At 32.2% G+C, this 14,185-nt stretch overlaps 1 protein-coding gene across 5 annotated transcripts in view; it reads right to left on the bottom strand.

Annotated features, from left to right (window-relative positions):
- TUSC3 (tumor suppressor candidate 3) overlaps positions 1 to 14,185 on the bottom strand; it is a 223,199-nt gene that overhangs the window by 72,721 nt on the left and 136,293 nt on the right. The gene's annotated exons all lie outside the window — the stretch shown is intronic.

Genomic DNA, 14,185 nt, shown 5'->3' on the forward strand with positions numbered 1-14,185 from the left:
GTAGTAAAAAAAAAAAAAAAAAAAAAAAAACTAAACCCAAGAACCAAAAACCTGTTTTTTTCATTATTTTAGTGAAAGTAAACTAATGTTACCTAACTTTCAGAGCTTTTGACAGATTCTTGAGTTGTGAGGTAGGTCACAATAATTTCATTTCTTGGCAGAAATAAAATGTTGCTATTCACAGTAATTATGTCTTTGGGAAAGAATTAAAGCATTTTTACATTATTAACACAGCAGTGCCTCTGTTAGTATATTTATTATAAAACTCAGAAATGAAGCTTAAAATTTTTAAAAAGTTACACTCATGGATAAAATAAAAGATTATACATTAAAGTAGAGGCAATATTTCAAAGTTGTTTTAAAATATTTTATGGTCTATATTAACTCTATTTCAATAAATAATAATAAACAATTACAACCTATATAGGAAAAGTATTAAGTAGAATATAGTTATAGAGCAAGAAATAATTTCATAATCCTCTCTCTACCCAATTAGTCAATGATCTCCCAGTAAGTGGAAAAAAAAAAAATAAAGCACTTAGTCTTTAAAGTTAACCTAAAAAGAAGCAAAAAAACAACTAAATTAAAAACTTGACATTTTTATAAACAACTAGGGAAACACAGGCAGCGTTTATAGCCTAAATATAGAACAAAATCTGAGAGAGATCCATTGTTATTTTAAAATATTTAGCATGCCTTATCCAAAATAATAGATAAGCACTGGAGAACTTTCCCATTGTTTCTTCCTTTTAGAGTTAATTATTCTAAAGTCTTAAACTTACTTAAAAACTAAGGCATAATCTGGTCTAACAACATGACCATATCCTACTGGGACCTTTATTTAATATATTTAAGTGACGTAATATATTTTGGTTCTCTGTTTTGATAAATATTTGTGACATATTTGGTAGTATTTAAAGAATTCACAAAAAAATAAAAACTAAAATAGATTTCACTGAACCTAATACTTGTTTTCTCATAGTTCTTAATCTTTTTTTTAATGTAAATTTTTATCACTGATTAGCATTTTAGAGAATCAAAACATAAATTGTGTTTAAAAAACATACATTAAACAGGAATTACTATGTTACTGACATTTACATTATCTTATTTTGAAGTTACAAAGTTAAAACTTTAAAATGCTTTTTTCAAACCAGAATGTGTATGCCTATTATAAATAAGCTTAATGTAATTGATTCAGTTTTATTGGTAAGATGAGAATAATTTCCTTGGGTTTTAAAGACCGTATTACTCTTTCCAGCGCACTAAATAATTTTCCAAAATTGGAAAAAAATTAAACAATATGATCCAGTTAGAAAGCAGTGTATCCTTTTCTGTGGAAGGGATGGTCTTCTGTTTATTTTCTCCTCTGATACTGCATTTATTCTGGATTCCCAGAATAAGAAAACACATTCTTATTTTGTAGTTCTATAATCCTTTGTATGTGCTTTCAAGGTCTTCATTACATAATACAAAACTTAAGGAAAACAATTTTTTTAAATAAACATTTTTGATAGGCTAAAAATATACCTTGAGTTCCTTTTTGCAAAGAAGGATTTATTCATCTATTCAATTACTTATTTATACTGTCATGTGAAATGCTTTGATTAGAGATAAGGATACAAATCACAAGGTCCTTGTTAATTTGCCAGGATCGCAAGTAGCAACATCTAAGAGTAGGCATAGTCTGGGTTGGTTCCAGAGTCTGGTAATCAAGGTCAGTCAGCGTTTAGGATTAAGAGTGCATATGATGATTGTGAAGGAAGAGAGCAACAGCAGCAGATGCTGAAGGCAAGAAGTTTTATGTAAGCCCAACTAGACACAAAAAAACTTAAGATGTAAGGCGAAACTTCCAAGAAATAAGATTCGGTGTCATAGCAACAAAGTGACCACAGTATTGAGGCAAACCTAGAAAGCAATTCCAGTTTCTAATACCATGCAATACAATAGTAGGGGAAGCTTTAGTAACGGAGATTTTAGGCAAACCCATATGATACTATCTCTCTCTGTTGGTCTATGAGCTTCATGATGTATTGACACTACTAAGGCAAATAGAATACCTAGCATTTAATGGGCTCTCAGGAAATGTTTACAAGATGGAAAAACAAAAACATGAATAAATGAAAGAGCAGAATCCCAATCCCAAACTCTATTGTAAAGTTTCTTCATATCTTCAATTTATCAATGATGATTATCTAAATGTTTTTTAATTTAGTTGCAAAAAAAATTAGTTGCATGCTGACATTGTCTCTGGTGGAGGTATGTAGATTACAGTAAACTACAGAACACTCTGTAAATATTTGCATTCAAAATAACTATACTTAAGCCTATACAGTTTCCAACTTATGGCTAAAATATAGCTAAAAAAGCTAACACATGCAAAATCCCTGAGGCATAAAAGTATAAAGGAATTGAAGAAAGTGTAAGACATTATGGCTGCCTGAGACACAGAAAAAGTGCTTCATTATGATAAATTCTGTATTAAGCAGCATGCCATTTTTGCAATACAATGTTTTTGCCTGTGCACAGAGAACACAGCTCTTAGTTTCATTCACTGTTGAACTAGCTTTAATACAGTGAAATATTTTAGATTTTGTATGTTAACCCATAGCAATCCCCAGGCAGCAGCTAAAAGACAAATCTTGGGAAATTAAAACGAAAAGAATACTACATTTATATATGTTGGGAGCTATGATCTAAGTAGAGATTTATTTCACTGAATGCATTTTGTTAAGGATGATTTTTTTTAACAGAAAATGTCTTTATGTTCCATGTCACCATACAGTTAGTTGTATAGTTCCTCTTTAGCTACACAGTAATAACTGCTTTTGTGATGACTTTCATGCTGTTAAGTGGACCATTAGTACTTGGCTTGTGCCATTACATAGCATCTTAATAGTGACAAACAAACAAACTTGCAAATCAGCACAGCATCATACTGTGTGCATTATTATGTGTCCTTACACTCTGTATTCACATTTAAGTTCAATGCAGTGAAACTCATTCTAATAGCATTTTTAGATCTTGTAGACATGTTTTAATCCACAATATATAAAAATATGAATAGTCACCAATATTACAAATGTTTAATTTTACAAACAGCTAAATGGAGACCCAACAACATATCCCACAGTCTTTTATTAAGTTGTGTCTGATCCGATTAGCTTGGTCCAGTTAAAATATTGGACTATTAAAGCTAGAAACAGAAGTTTGGAGCTGAAAAATGGACCCATTATATATAGATTCTACTGATGGCCACAAACAATGTGCCATTCTCACCAGTATCTCCCTAAGTGTATACTGTTGATTTTAGGGTGAAAAAGGCAGTAGGGGTTCATAGCAAAGAGGATTGCAACACACTGGAAAATACAATTCAAATCACAAACCCTGTTGATAGAGCATCAATAACAAATCTTCTATAACGGAAAAAAATGATTTGTCCATCTATATAAGAATTGCTAAAACTTATAAACAGACTAGATATTCATAAATATGTACATACGCTCTCCTGAATTACTGCTTTTGAGACTGTCTTGGGAAGAATCCAAACTAGGACCGAGTGTTTTCCACTTTCACTGCTTATACATCTATTATCATATTTTATTTTATAAAGAATTAAAGAATTATTAGAAAAGCAGGATCAGGCTTATTTTACGGAAGAACAAAGAGACTAAGTAATTTCCCCCTAATGATAATATAATCAGTAAGAGGCAGAGTTTGGGAAAAATTCAACTCCGTTTTTTTTTTTTTTTTTTCTTGAGAACAAAGGCATAAAACTGAGTCTAAGGGTTTAAGAGTTGTCTTCATTAAGAGTTGTCTTCACTTTCTCTTATGTAAATAGCTCTTTTTAAGCATATAAAATGTCAAACATTAAATTATGTTTACTAAGGCATATTAAAGCTATTATATCAAAAACATATCAATATATTACTGATAGCTTTCAGTATTTACAACCATCCTAAACATCAAATTATAGGGCAGTTGATCCTAAGCACTGGTTGCTTCAATTTATTTACTTTTTTTTTATTAAGAGAATCAACCTTGAGTATAAATGCTAAGTGGAATTTTCTTGGCTGCAAAACATCTGAGAAGACAAAATTACATGTAAGGTTTCTGTAGCTCTAAAACAGGACTGTTTCTTTTAACATTCTGACATTGGGGACCAGATGAGTCATTGTTTTGAACTGTCCTTTGCATTGTAAGATGCTTCCCAGTATCTCTGGCTTCTATCACTAGCTGCCAGAAGTAGGCAGATGCTCCTACAGCTGTGAGAACCAAAACTGTATCTAGAAACTACCAAAAGTCCCTTGAGGGTGGGGGCAAATTCATCCTAAACATCCATTCACTACTAAATGAAAGACAGGTCACATATAAAGGCAGTAAAGCTTAATGTAGCAGTGAAACAGAAATTATTTATACCTATACTGGAATTTTACAAATCAAGAAAATTCCTGATAACACTTATCTAATATTACAGGATTCCAAATTTATCAAGTGTGGGAGAAATAATACTGGGTGTGAAGCTTATGCTTCTGAAACATTACCTATTCGTATTATACAGAAAGAACTATGGCTTTTCATGTAGATCTGTTAACAGCCTGTATTTTCAAAAAATAATTAGAAGAATCAGATAGTAGAGAAAAACAGCCTGGAAGCAAATGATACATTTTAGGATGACACCTAGCCATATATATACGTGTGTGTGTGTGTGTGTGTGTGTGTGTGTGTGTATCTCCACCAGAGACACATATAATGTTTTTGCATGTGCACAGAGAACACAGCTCTTAGTTTCATTCACCGTTGAACTAGCTGTAATGCAGTGAAATATTTTGGATTTTATATGATAAACCCATGACAATCTTCAGGCAGCAGCTTAAAGCCAAAACTTGGGAAATTAAAACAAAAAGAATACATTTATATATGTTGGGAGCTATGATCTAAGATATATATATATATATATATATATATATATATATATATATATATATATATATATATATATAAATTCCTAAACATTCCTAAAATGTGTGTACCTTTAAATTTTATTAGGTCTTGGTCATGTTTAGAAGGATTATGTTTGTAAGACTACCGAGGCTTCAGGACCTTTCACTCATATTTAATTAGGCAATCTTTAGGCAGAAAATAGGCATTATCTCTAATTCACAGGACTTAGATTTCTTAGCATTTCAGGCAAAATTTTAAACATTAGCCACTGTTACTAAGTATAAATTTAGACATATATATATATATTTAAAATAATGGTCTAATTATCATCAACTTAGTCCATGAATGACTTTATCATGTTACAAGACCCACCATTCTAATTCTGGCTATATTCATTCACCTTGAAATATTACTTTTCCTTATTCATAAAATAACTGCTCTCTGACCTCACAGTATTCTTACTCAGTATCTCTAAGATAATGTGCATCGAAAGTACTTTATGCCAGTACTTCTAGTATGTGTCTAGTAACTATGTAAGATGAATGAAGGCAAAAGTAAGTTTGAAAGGCTTTGAATTAAAATTATCAATGAATAAGTATTACTAATTTCTACATGGAAAATATCAGATGCAGTGTTTACCAAACATCTAAAGAGGAAAAGAATTTAGAGAATAATAATTATCTCATTTACTCCTGGGCCACCGGCCCTTTACATTAGACAAATTCATCTACAAAAAAATAGGTGGTAGGGTTGAACTCAGAATTATTAGCTTCTAAAGCATGAAATTTTTAAGGATGTATTTAAAGCCTTTATGTTTTCTAATATTTTGATTCCCCATTAACATTATGAAGTGATCACCATAATAAACAAGCCATATCTGTCACCATACAAAATTGTTAAAATATTAACTATGTCCTATGCGTTCTGCTTATTTTATAATTAGTGTCTACCTCTATTCCACTCATTTCCCAACCCTCACCTCTCCCTTCTGACAACCATCAGTTTATTCTGAGTCTGTATCTGCTTTAATTTGTATTTAAGATTATGGATATGGATATAGATATATAGTACTTGTCTTTCTCTGACTTGTTTCACTTAGCATGATATCCTCTAGGTCCATCCTTGTTGCCTCAAATGACAAGATTTCATTTTTTTTTTAATTTTTATTTATTTATGATAGTCACACAGAGAGAGAGAGAGAGAGAGAGAGAGAGAGGCAGAGACATAGGCAGAGGGAGAAGCAGGCTCCATGCACCAGGAGCCTGATGTGGGATTCGATCCCGGGTCTCCAGGATCACGCCCTGGGCCAAAGGCAGGCGCCAAACCGCTGCACCACCCAGGGATCCCAAGATTTCATTTTTTATGGCTAATATTATTGTGTGTGCACACACATCATATCTTCATCTATTCAACCTAATAATGAACACTTACATTGCCTCTGTATCTTGACTCTTGTAAATACTGCTGCAATAAATATAGGGGTGCATATATCTTCAAATTAGTGTTTTCTTTTTCTTTGGTTACATACCCGGAAGTGCAATTTCTGGATCACATAGTAGTTCTACGTTTTTGAGAAACATGTTTTTCACAGTGGTGTCATTTGGCTTTCCCATCAACCACGCATGAGGATTCCTTTTCCTCCTGCTAATCTTACGTCTTTTTGATATTATCCATTCTGACATGTGTGAGGTGATATTTCATTGTGATTTTGATTTGCATTAACTGATAAGTAGTGATTTTGAACATCTCTTCATGTGCCTGTTGGTCATCTGTATGTATTCTTTGAAGAAATGTCGTCTATTCAGGTCTTCTGCCCATGTTTTAAATTTTTTTTTTTTTTAATACTGAGTTGTAGGAGTTTTCTATATATTTTGGATATTAACCCCTTATTAAATATATCACTTATAAATATCTTCCATTCAGTAGGTTGCCTTTTCATTTTTTTTTTTTTTTTAAGATTCTATTTACTTATTCATGAAAAACAGAGACACAAGCAGAGGGAGAAGCAGGCTCCATGCAGGGAGCCCGACGTGGGACTCAATCCCAGGTCTCCAGGATCACGCCCTGGACCGAAGGCAGGCGCTAAACCACTGAGCCTTCGGGGCTGCCTGCCTTTTCATTTTTTAATGATTTCCTTCCCTGTAAAATTTTTTGCTTGATGTATTCCCCATTTGTTGATTTTTGTCTTTTTGAAACTGATCCAAAAACAATATTGCTTAGACAAATGTCAAATACTATGTTACCTTTTAAGAATTTTACTTTCTGGACTTGTATCGAAGTCTTAAATCTCTTTTGAGTTTGTTTTGTGTATGTTGTAAGAAACTGGTCCAGTTTCCTACTTTTGCACATTAACTGTGCAATCTTCCCAACACCATGTATTGAAGAGACCATCTTTTTCCCATTGTATATTCTTGCCTCCTTTGTCAAAGATTAAACTCATGTTTATATGGTCAATTATTTTTGGCCTCTCTAAGCTGCTCCACTGACCTATGTATTTTTTTTTTTGACCTATGTATTTTTGTGCAGTACTATACTGTTTTGATTACCATAGCTTCATAGTATAGTTTGAAGTCAGGGCTCTTGACATCACCAGCTTTGTCTTCTCAAAATGACTGGTTATTCCATATCTTTTGTGGTTCTATACAAATTTTAGATTTCTTTGTTCTACTTTTGTGGAAAATGCCATTGATATTTTGATAGGGATTGCACTGAAGCTATAGATTGTTTTGGGTAGTATGCACATCTTAACATTAATTCTTCTGACTCATGATATATATTTCCATTTATCTTCAATTTCTTTTATCAATGTCATACAGCTTTCAGAGTATAGAAAAAATGTTTATAGAAGTACAGCATGAACCCAGAAAGTTCATATTTCACAAGTTTACAATTATGGTGAATTTCACAAACTTAGAGTATCTGTGTATCTATCACCTAAATGAAGAAATAGGATATCTAGAAGGTTACAATCCACACAGCTCAAAGGTACCACTTTTCTGACATTTACTACACCTTTTAGTTCTGCCTAATATTGTGCCAGGCTTCCTTCACTTTATATTTTTGAGATTTGTTCTTTTTTTTGTAGTTATATATATTCCACTATTACTTATTTAATCATTTTATTGAGAGATATTTAGGTTGTTGCTACTCTAGGGCTATTAAGAATAATGGTATTCTACTGGGTATTTGCCCTAAAGATACAGATGTAGTGAAATGAACGGACATCTGCACCCCAATGTTCATAGCAGCAATGCCCACAATAGTCAAACTGTGGAAGGAGCCACAATGTCCTTCAACAGATGAATGGATAGAGTAGAGTATTACTCTGCCATCAAAAAGGATGAATACCTACCATTAACATTAATGTGGATGTAGGGTATTATGGTAAGTGAAATAAGTCTACTGGAGAAGGATAATTATCACATGGTTTCACTTGTATGCGCAATATAAGAAAAAGCACAAGGGACCATAATGGAAGGAGGGGAAACTGAATGGGAAAAATCAGAGAGGAAGACAAACCATAAGAGACTCTTAACTCTGGAAAACAAACTGAAGGCTGCTGGGAGGTGAGTGGGGGGATGGGGTAACTGGGTGATGGGCATTAAAGAGGGCACATTATGTGATGAGCACTGGGTGTTATACACGATAGATTATTGAAAACTACATCTGAAACAGATGATGTACTTAGTATATGTTGGCAAACTAAATTTTTAAAAATGATAAATGCTATTTTTGTACACTGCATTTGGTACTCATATGTATGCATTTCTCTTGAATATATATTCATGAAAAATTTCAGGATCATGATTAATACTTGTTGTACCTTTTAAATTGTTTGAACAAATTCATATTCTAGGTACTGAAACTGCATGGTATCAGTGTTACGGATTTTAATCATTATGGTGAATGTACTATAGCACCTTACTGTTTTAACTTCAATTTACTTAGGTTGAAATCCTTTTCATTTGTATAGTGGCCATTCATACAGCCTCTTTTGATAAAAAGTATGATCAAGTCTTTCCAAAATTTTTGCCACTGAGTTGTGTGTTTGTTCTTTATATATTCTGGGTTCAAGTTCTTGTGAGGACATATGTACTACAAATATTTTCTCTACTCTGTGACTTACCATTTAACATTCTGATGATAAAAGTTCCTAATTATAATGTATTACAATGTAGCATGTTTTCCATTCATAGCTATCTCTATAATCCGTATGGAACTTATATTTATGGCATGTGACAACTGTTAAAAAGTTACATGGGAAAAATGAACCTTAATGACTCTAGCACCACTTACTAAAAAGGCCCTGGTTCCACACTGCATTTTGGTATCACTATTGTCATAAATGCATGCATATGTTTTAAGGACAAATACACCAATTTAACAGAATGAGTTATCACAATTAATGCAGCTTTAATATAAGTTTTGAAATCCAGTGACCTAAAGTTATTTAGCTCTATACTTCTCTTTCAAGATTGTCTCACTATTCTTACACACTTGAATTTCCTAAAGTATAATTTGATAAGTGATAATACTGTCCTGTATCTAATATCAATGCTGAAAATGAAAATTCATCTGAAGAAAAAATAAAATTAAGCCTTTTTATAACTAATGGGGTTTTTATGGGTAAGAAATATAAAACCGGATCTTATAAAGCCAAGTTCTATTAAAAACTTATTTAAACAGGAGAAATGGCAACTAATTATGTAATATTTGGCACAAAAGAACTAATCACAACTTCAGAGAAAAGGAAAAAAAATATTTCTGGAAATCAGAGACCTTCATAATGCAATCAAGTATTTACTAAGTTAGTTCACTTTAACATAACGCTGACATAAGTAATTCTTCATAATTTTAACACAAATTCCTCAAAACATTTAACACAGACTGAAGTAAAGCATATTTATGTAATTTAGCAAAAATTACAACTCGATTAGCTGATCTTTGTGTATAATAGTTACCTACAAATAAGTCTCTAAAATGTAAAAACAATAAAAAGTACTGTCTTATATACCTTACTCCAATGTATTTACTTGTACATTGGTCATCAAGAATTAATATCAAGTTATAAAATTCCTTTATATATTCAGAAGATATTCCATACCACTGAAAGAGGCAAATAGCTTCATTGTAATTATTCTGAAAAACAAATCCTACATGGCAATTTCCCTTTAGAAATAAATGCAAGTTAAAATATGAAGAAAATACCAAAGAAGGATAGTACTAATTTTCAAGTTATATCTTGAAATTTAAACACATCTATTATAAAGAAAAACATTTACTATTATCATTGTAATGAACAATCATTATTTAAAGTTCTGTACGAGTAACCATTTCATTTTGTAAAGCAAAGTTAATCTTCTATTTAGTTTCAGTAATATGAAAACACATTATTATGTAAATCAATTCATTAAAACAAAAGTTAAACCGTAATTTCCTATTTCAGTGTATGTTGACATTATGCATATAAAAAGGCAGGAAGAGAAATTTTGTTGGAATATGTTAAAACACAAAACAAGAAAAAAGCTATCTACTAATGGGCAACATTTTGCTGCCCCTTTTCACAGTGCATTAATAGACAGATTAAAGGCTTTGTCTATATCGCTAAGCATATAGCGATATGCTTATATAAACTATATAAACTCTTATATAAACTAAAACTGTATCCACATCTCTGTTGCCAAGAGTATACTCATGCAGTTGTTGCTATAGCAAGAAGCTCCTGAATTTCCAAGACCTTTATATCTTTATAAAATTCAAGGGAGTAAAGAGTTGGGATAAAATTTAACTTTTAAAATACCTGGCTATAGATTTAAATTTCATCATTTCTATAACTTTTTATTAAGTTGCTGAAAATTAAAGAGGTTAAAAGATGTATGTATGAAGGAAATGCTTTTCCCTTTAAAAATACAGAAAATTCTCCTAATGGGTTTCTCTGGGCCATCAGAGTACCTTTTCCTAAGTGCCATGCCAATTACTACCTGAAAAATAGTAATATAAAAATGTGGAATAAGATAAATAATTGTCTAAATAAAGAAAATCTCTCTTCAATCTGAACTTTAAAATAAATGCTCCTGTCACATTAAGGTGAGTAACTGGTTTATGCTGAATTGACAGTGACTGGTTAATCCTATTATTCTTCTGACTAGTGAGAAAATTAAAAGGAGAATTAAGATAAGCCAATTTAAGAAACAAAAATCTTCTAGCATAAGTCCATATAATCATTTAATAAAACATGTACTGAGGACCAGCTAAATGAAAGTTGTAAAGTTGAAAAATAGCTTCAGCGAAACTCCGTATGTTTAAGGACTTGACTAAAATGGAATATATGAAACATTAAAGAATTATTATACTAAAAAAACCCAGATACATAAATGGGCTAACTACGTATTAATAAATATGTAAAGGGATGTAGGGGGCACCTCCAATGTAATTAAGAAGTAACACATCTCAGCAGGATGGCAAAATAAGGTGAGATTTGAAGGATGGGGACAATTTGGTAGGTACAGAGGACATTCCAGGATTGGAAGCAGCAAAATAAACGATACTTTTAGGAAGCAAGTAACAATAAAAATAGGTTAACAATGAGTTTCTTTGCAAGATAGTAGAATTAACAGTTTGAAACGAAATATCATAATGGTCAGGAAATGGAAGAGCTATTTGGGATTGTAAACTAGTAACTCAGGTCCATACATATTATTATATGTTACGTTTTAGGATCTGAGAGCCTAAACTATCCGCTCTGAAGTCTACTGCCTCACATGTATTCAGTAAACAAAAGGTCATATCCACTGTCACTGTCACTGGTGTGAGCTGTAGGAGCTTACTCTGAAGTAAACTACATGTTAGGAGATTAGATGATTTAGAAAAGCAGTAGATAGTAGAGATTACAGTAAACACGAAGAGTGGCAGAACAGGACACTTCAAAATTCACCACTTTCCTGTAAGGATTTTGAACTGAAATCAGTTGAGAAAAAGCAGGTACAAGAAAAGCTCTCTGGCTTCCCCAAACTGCCTAAAAGCAGCATATAAATTTATGAAGGTGTCCCTTCTCCACCCTGTATCAGGAAGGACAAAGGTAAATTCCTACATATAACTTTAGACCCTTATCAACAGAAGGAAGTCACCTGTGACTTAATTCTGTACAATAAATCTTACTTTTACTTACTTTGCTTTTTCTGGCCACTTCCACTTTAAGTGGCCTCCCCTCCACACATTTTTTTCTACTTTTAGCTGAAGATGGTATTTGAGCTTGAACTCTAAGTCACCTCTGAGTGTTACTGATTCTTTCCCTGAATATCTCCCTTGTATACAGGAAATATACATGTTAAGGAATTTGTTTTTCTCTTAGCCAAAAACTCAAGAGAAAAACTATTTTTTCTTCCTCTATACAAATTAACACATTTCATAAGAATGTTGATTAATTTTCCACATACTTTAACAAACCAAACAATAATAAAAAGCAATACTTAATGCTTTTTCTACCTAAGGAATATTCTTTTAAAAGAATATTAAAAGACAGTAATGAAAAATTTATAAGATTTTCTAAATTTACACTTTTAAGTAACAGAAACATAATAGTGGATCAAATCTTTCCGTCAGGACCTTATTTAACAAGAAAAGATCAGTGAGTGACAACAACTGATAAGCATCTGACACCATGACTTTTTAGGTTTTACTGATGTCATGATAAAAGACAGACCAAAAAAATGCAAAATAAGTAGGTTAGATAGTGCTGTAAAGAAAAAATAAAACGGGAAAGGGGGAGAGTTTGGGTATCAGGAGGAGAGGAAAAGACAACATTTTCTAGTCGGGCTGTTGGAAAGACAGGCATTATAATTATTTCCCATTATTTTCCTATAATTCAATGTGAATACTAAAAACACTCAATTACCCCTCTAAGCTGTGAAAGATCTCAAAAATATATACAAATGACAAAACCCATGTCTACATGACTATAGCAGCTGATCATCCAAAGAGAAATCTGAAAATGTTCACAAAGATTTGAGACCAAACTGATCATTACCTAACTCTGGCAACTAGCAACCAGTCCTTAAAACCTGATTTGGCAGTCAGGAAATGGGCAATGAATGTGAATTATTTCCCAATGTACAGAATTCACAAAGAAGTTCAAAGAAAGTCAGAGCATAGGAAGAAGAAATAAGTAACTTGTTAGCTTTAATAATAAAGATATTTGAAGCTCTTTAAGCAATGAAGAATAACCTCAAACTTATGTTATAATCTATATTTACAGAGTTACAGATAATTTATAACATTATGTTTGCTAGATGAAAATTTCATTCAGAACTACAGTTTTAGGAATTAAGAATTTATTTTTTAAAAATTAAGAATTTATTATTCTAGGTGATTGTAGTAACATAGTTATGATTTTCAAAGACCTTGTCTTTTAGGAATACCTACTAAAGTATCTATGTATGAAATGAAATGATATTGAACACTTACTTTAGAAGCATCTGACAAAAGGTAAAGAGAACTGAGTAGAAGAATAAATGAAACAAGTAATGGTTATGAGCTAGTAATTGTTTGGTAACCAGTACACGAGGGCCGTCATTACATTATTTTCTCAATATCTGTATGTTTTCCAAATGAAAAAGTTTAAACAGTTAATCTTCACCAACCTAATAAATATAAAGGCTCAAAAACAGCTGATCTGTTTTTTTCCAAGTTGATATATTTAATAGATCAATTTCACCAAAACCTAAAGTAACAAAATAAGTAAATTCAGTAGCAGTTACTAATGTGAACTTTGTTACTAATTTAACTGCACATAAATTTCACTTTTAATTTGTGGCAAATACTTCTTAGCATTCTAATATAATGACTGCCAGTGTTTTTTTTTTTTTTTTCAAGATTTTTTTATTTATTCATGAGAGACACAGAGAGAGAGAGAGGCAGCGACACAGGCAGAGGGAGTAGCAGGCTCCATGCAGGGAGCCCAATGTGGGACTTGATCCTGGGACTCCAGGATCATGCCCTGGGCCGAAGGCAGGCGCTAAACCACTGAGCCACCCAGGGATCAACCCAACTGCCAGGGTTCTTAATGATGTTTTAATTAACCTCTTCTTAACTAAATTTACCATTGATGGAAAACCAACTACAAACTGTTCCTATTTCCTAATCTAGCATTACATATTATTGCCATAGCAATAAGTAAAGGTGAAAAACCTAGGTTACGAATGTCTATTTGATAAGGTAGGTACACTAATTTTCTTAAAGAGTA

This window comes from Canis aureus, chromosome 15 (assembly GCF_053574225.1).
Source record: "Canis aureus isolate CA01 chromosome 15, VMU_Caureus_v.1.0, whole genome shotgun sequence".
Taxonomy (NCBI): Eukaryota; Metazoa; Chordata; class Mammalia; order Carnivora; family Canidae; genus Canis; species Canis aureus.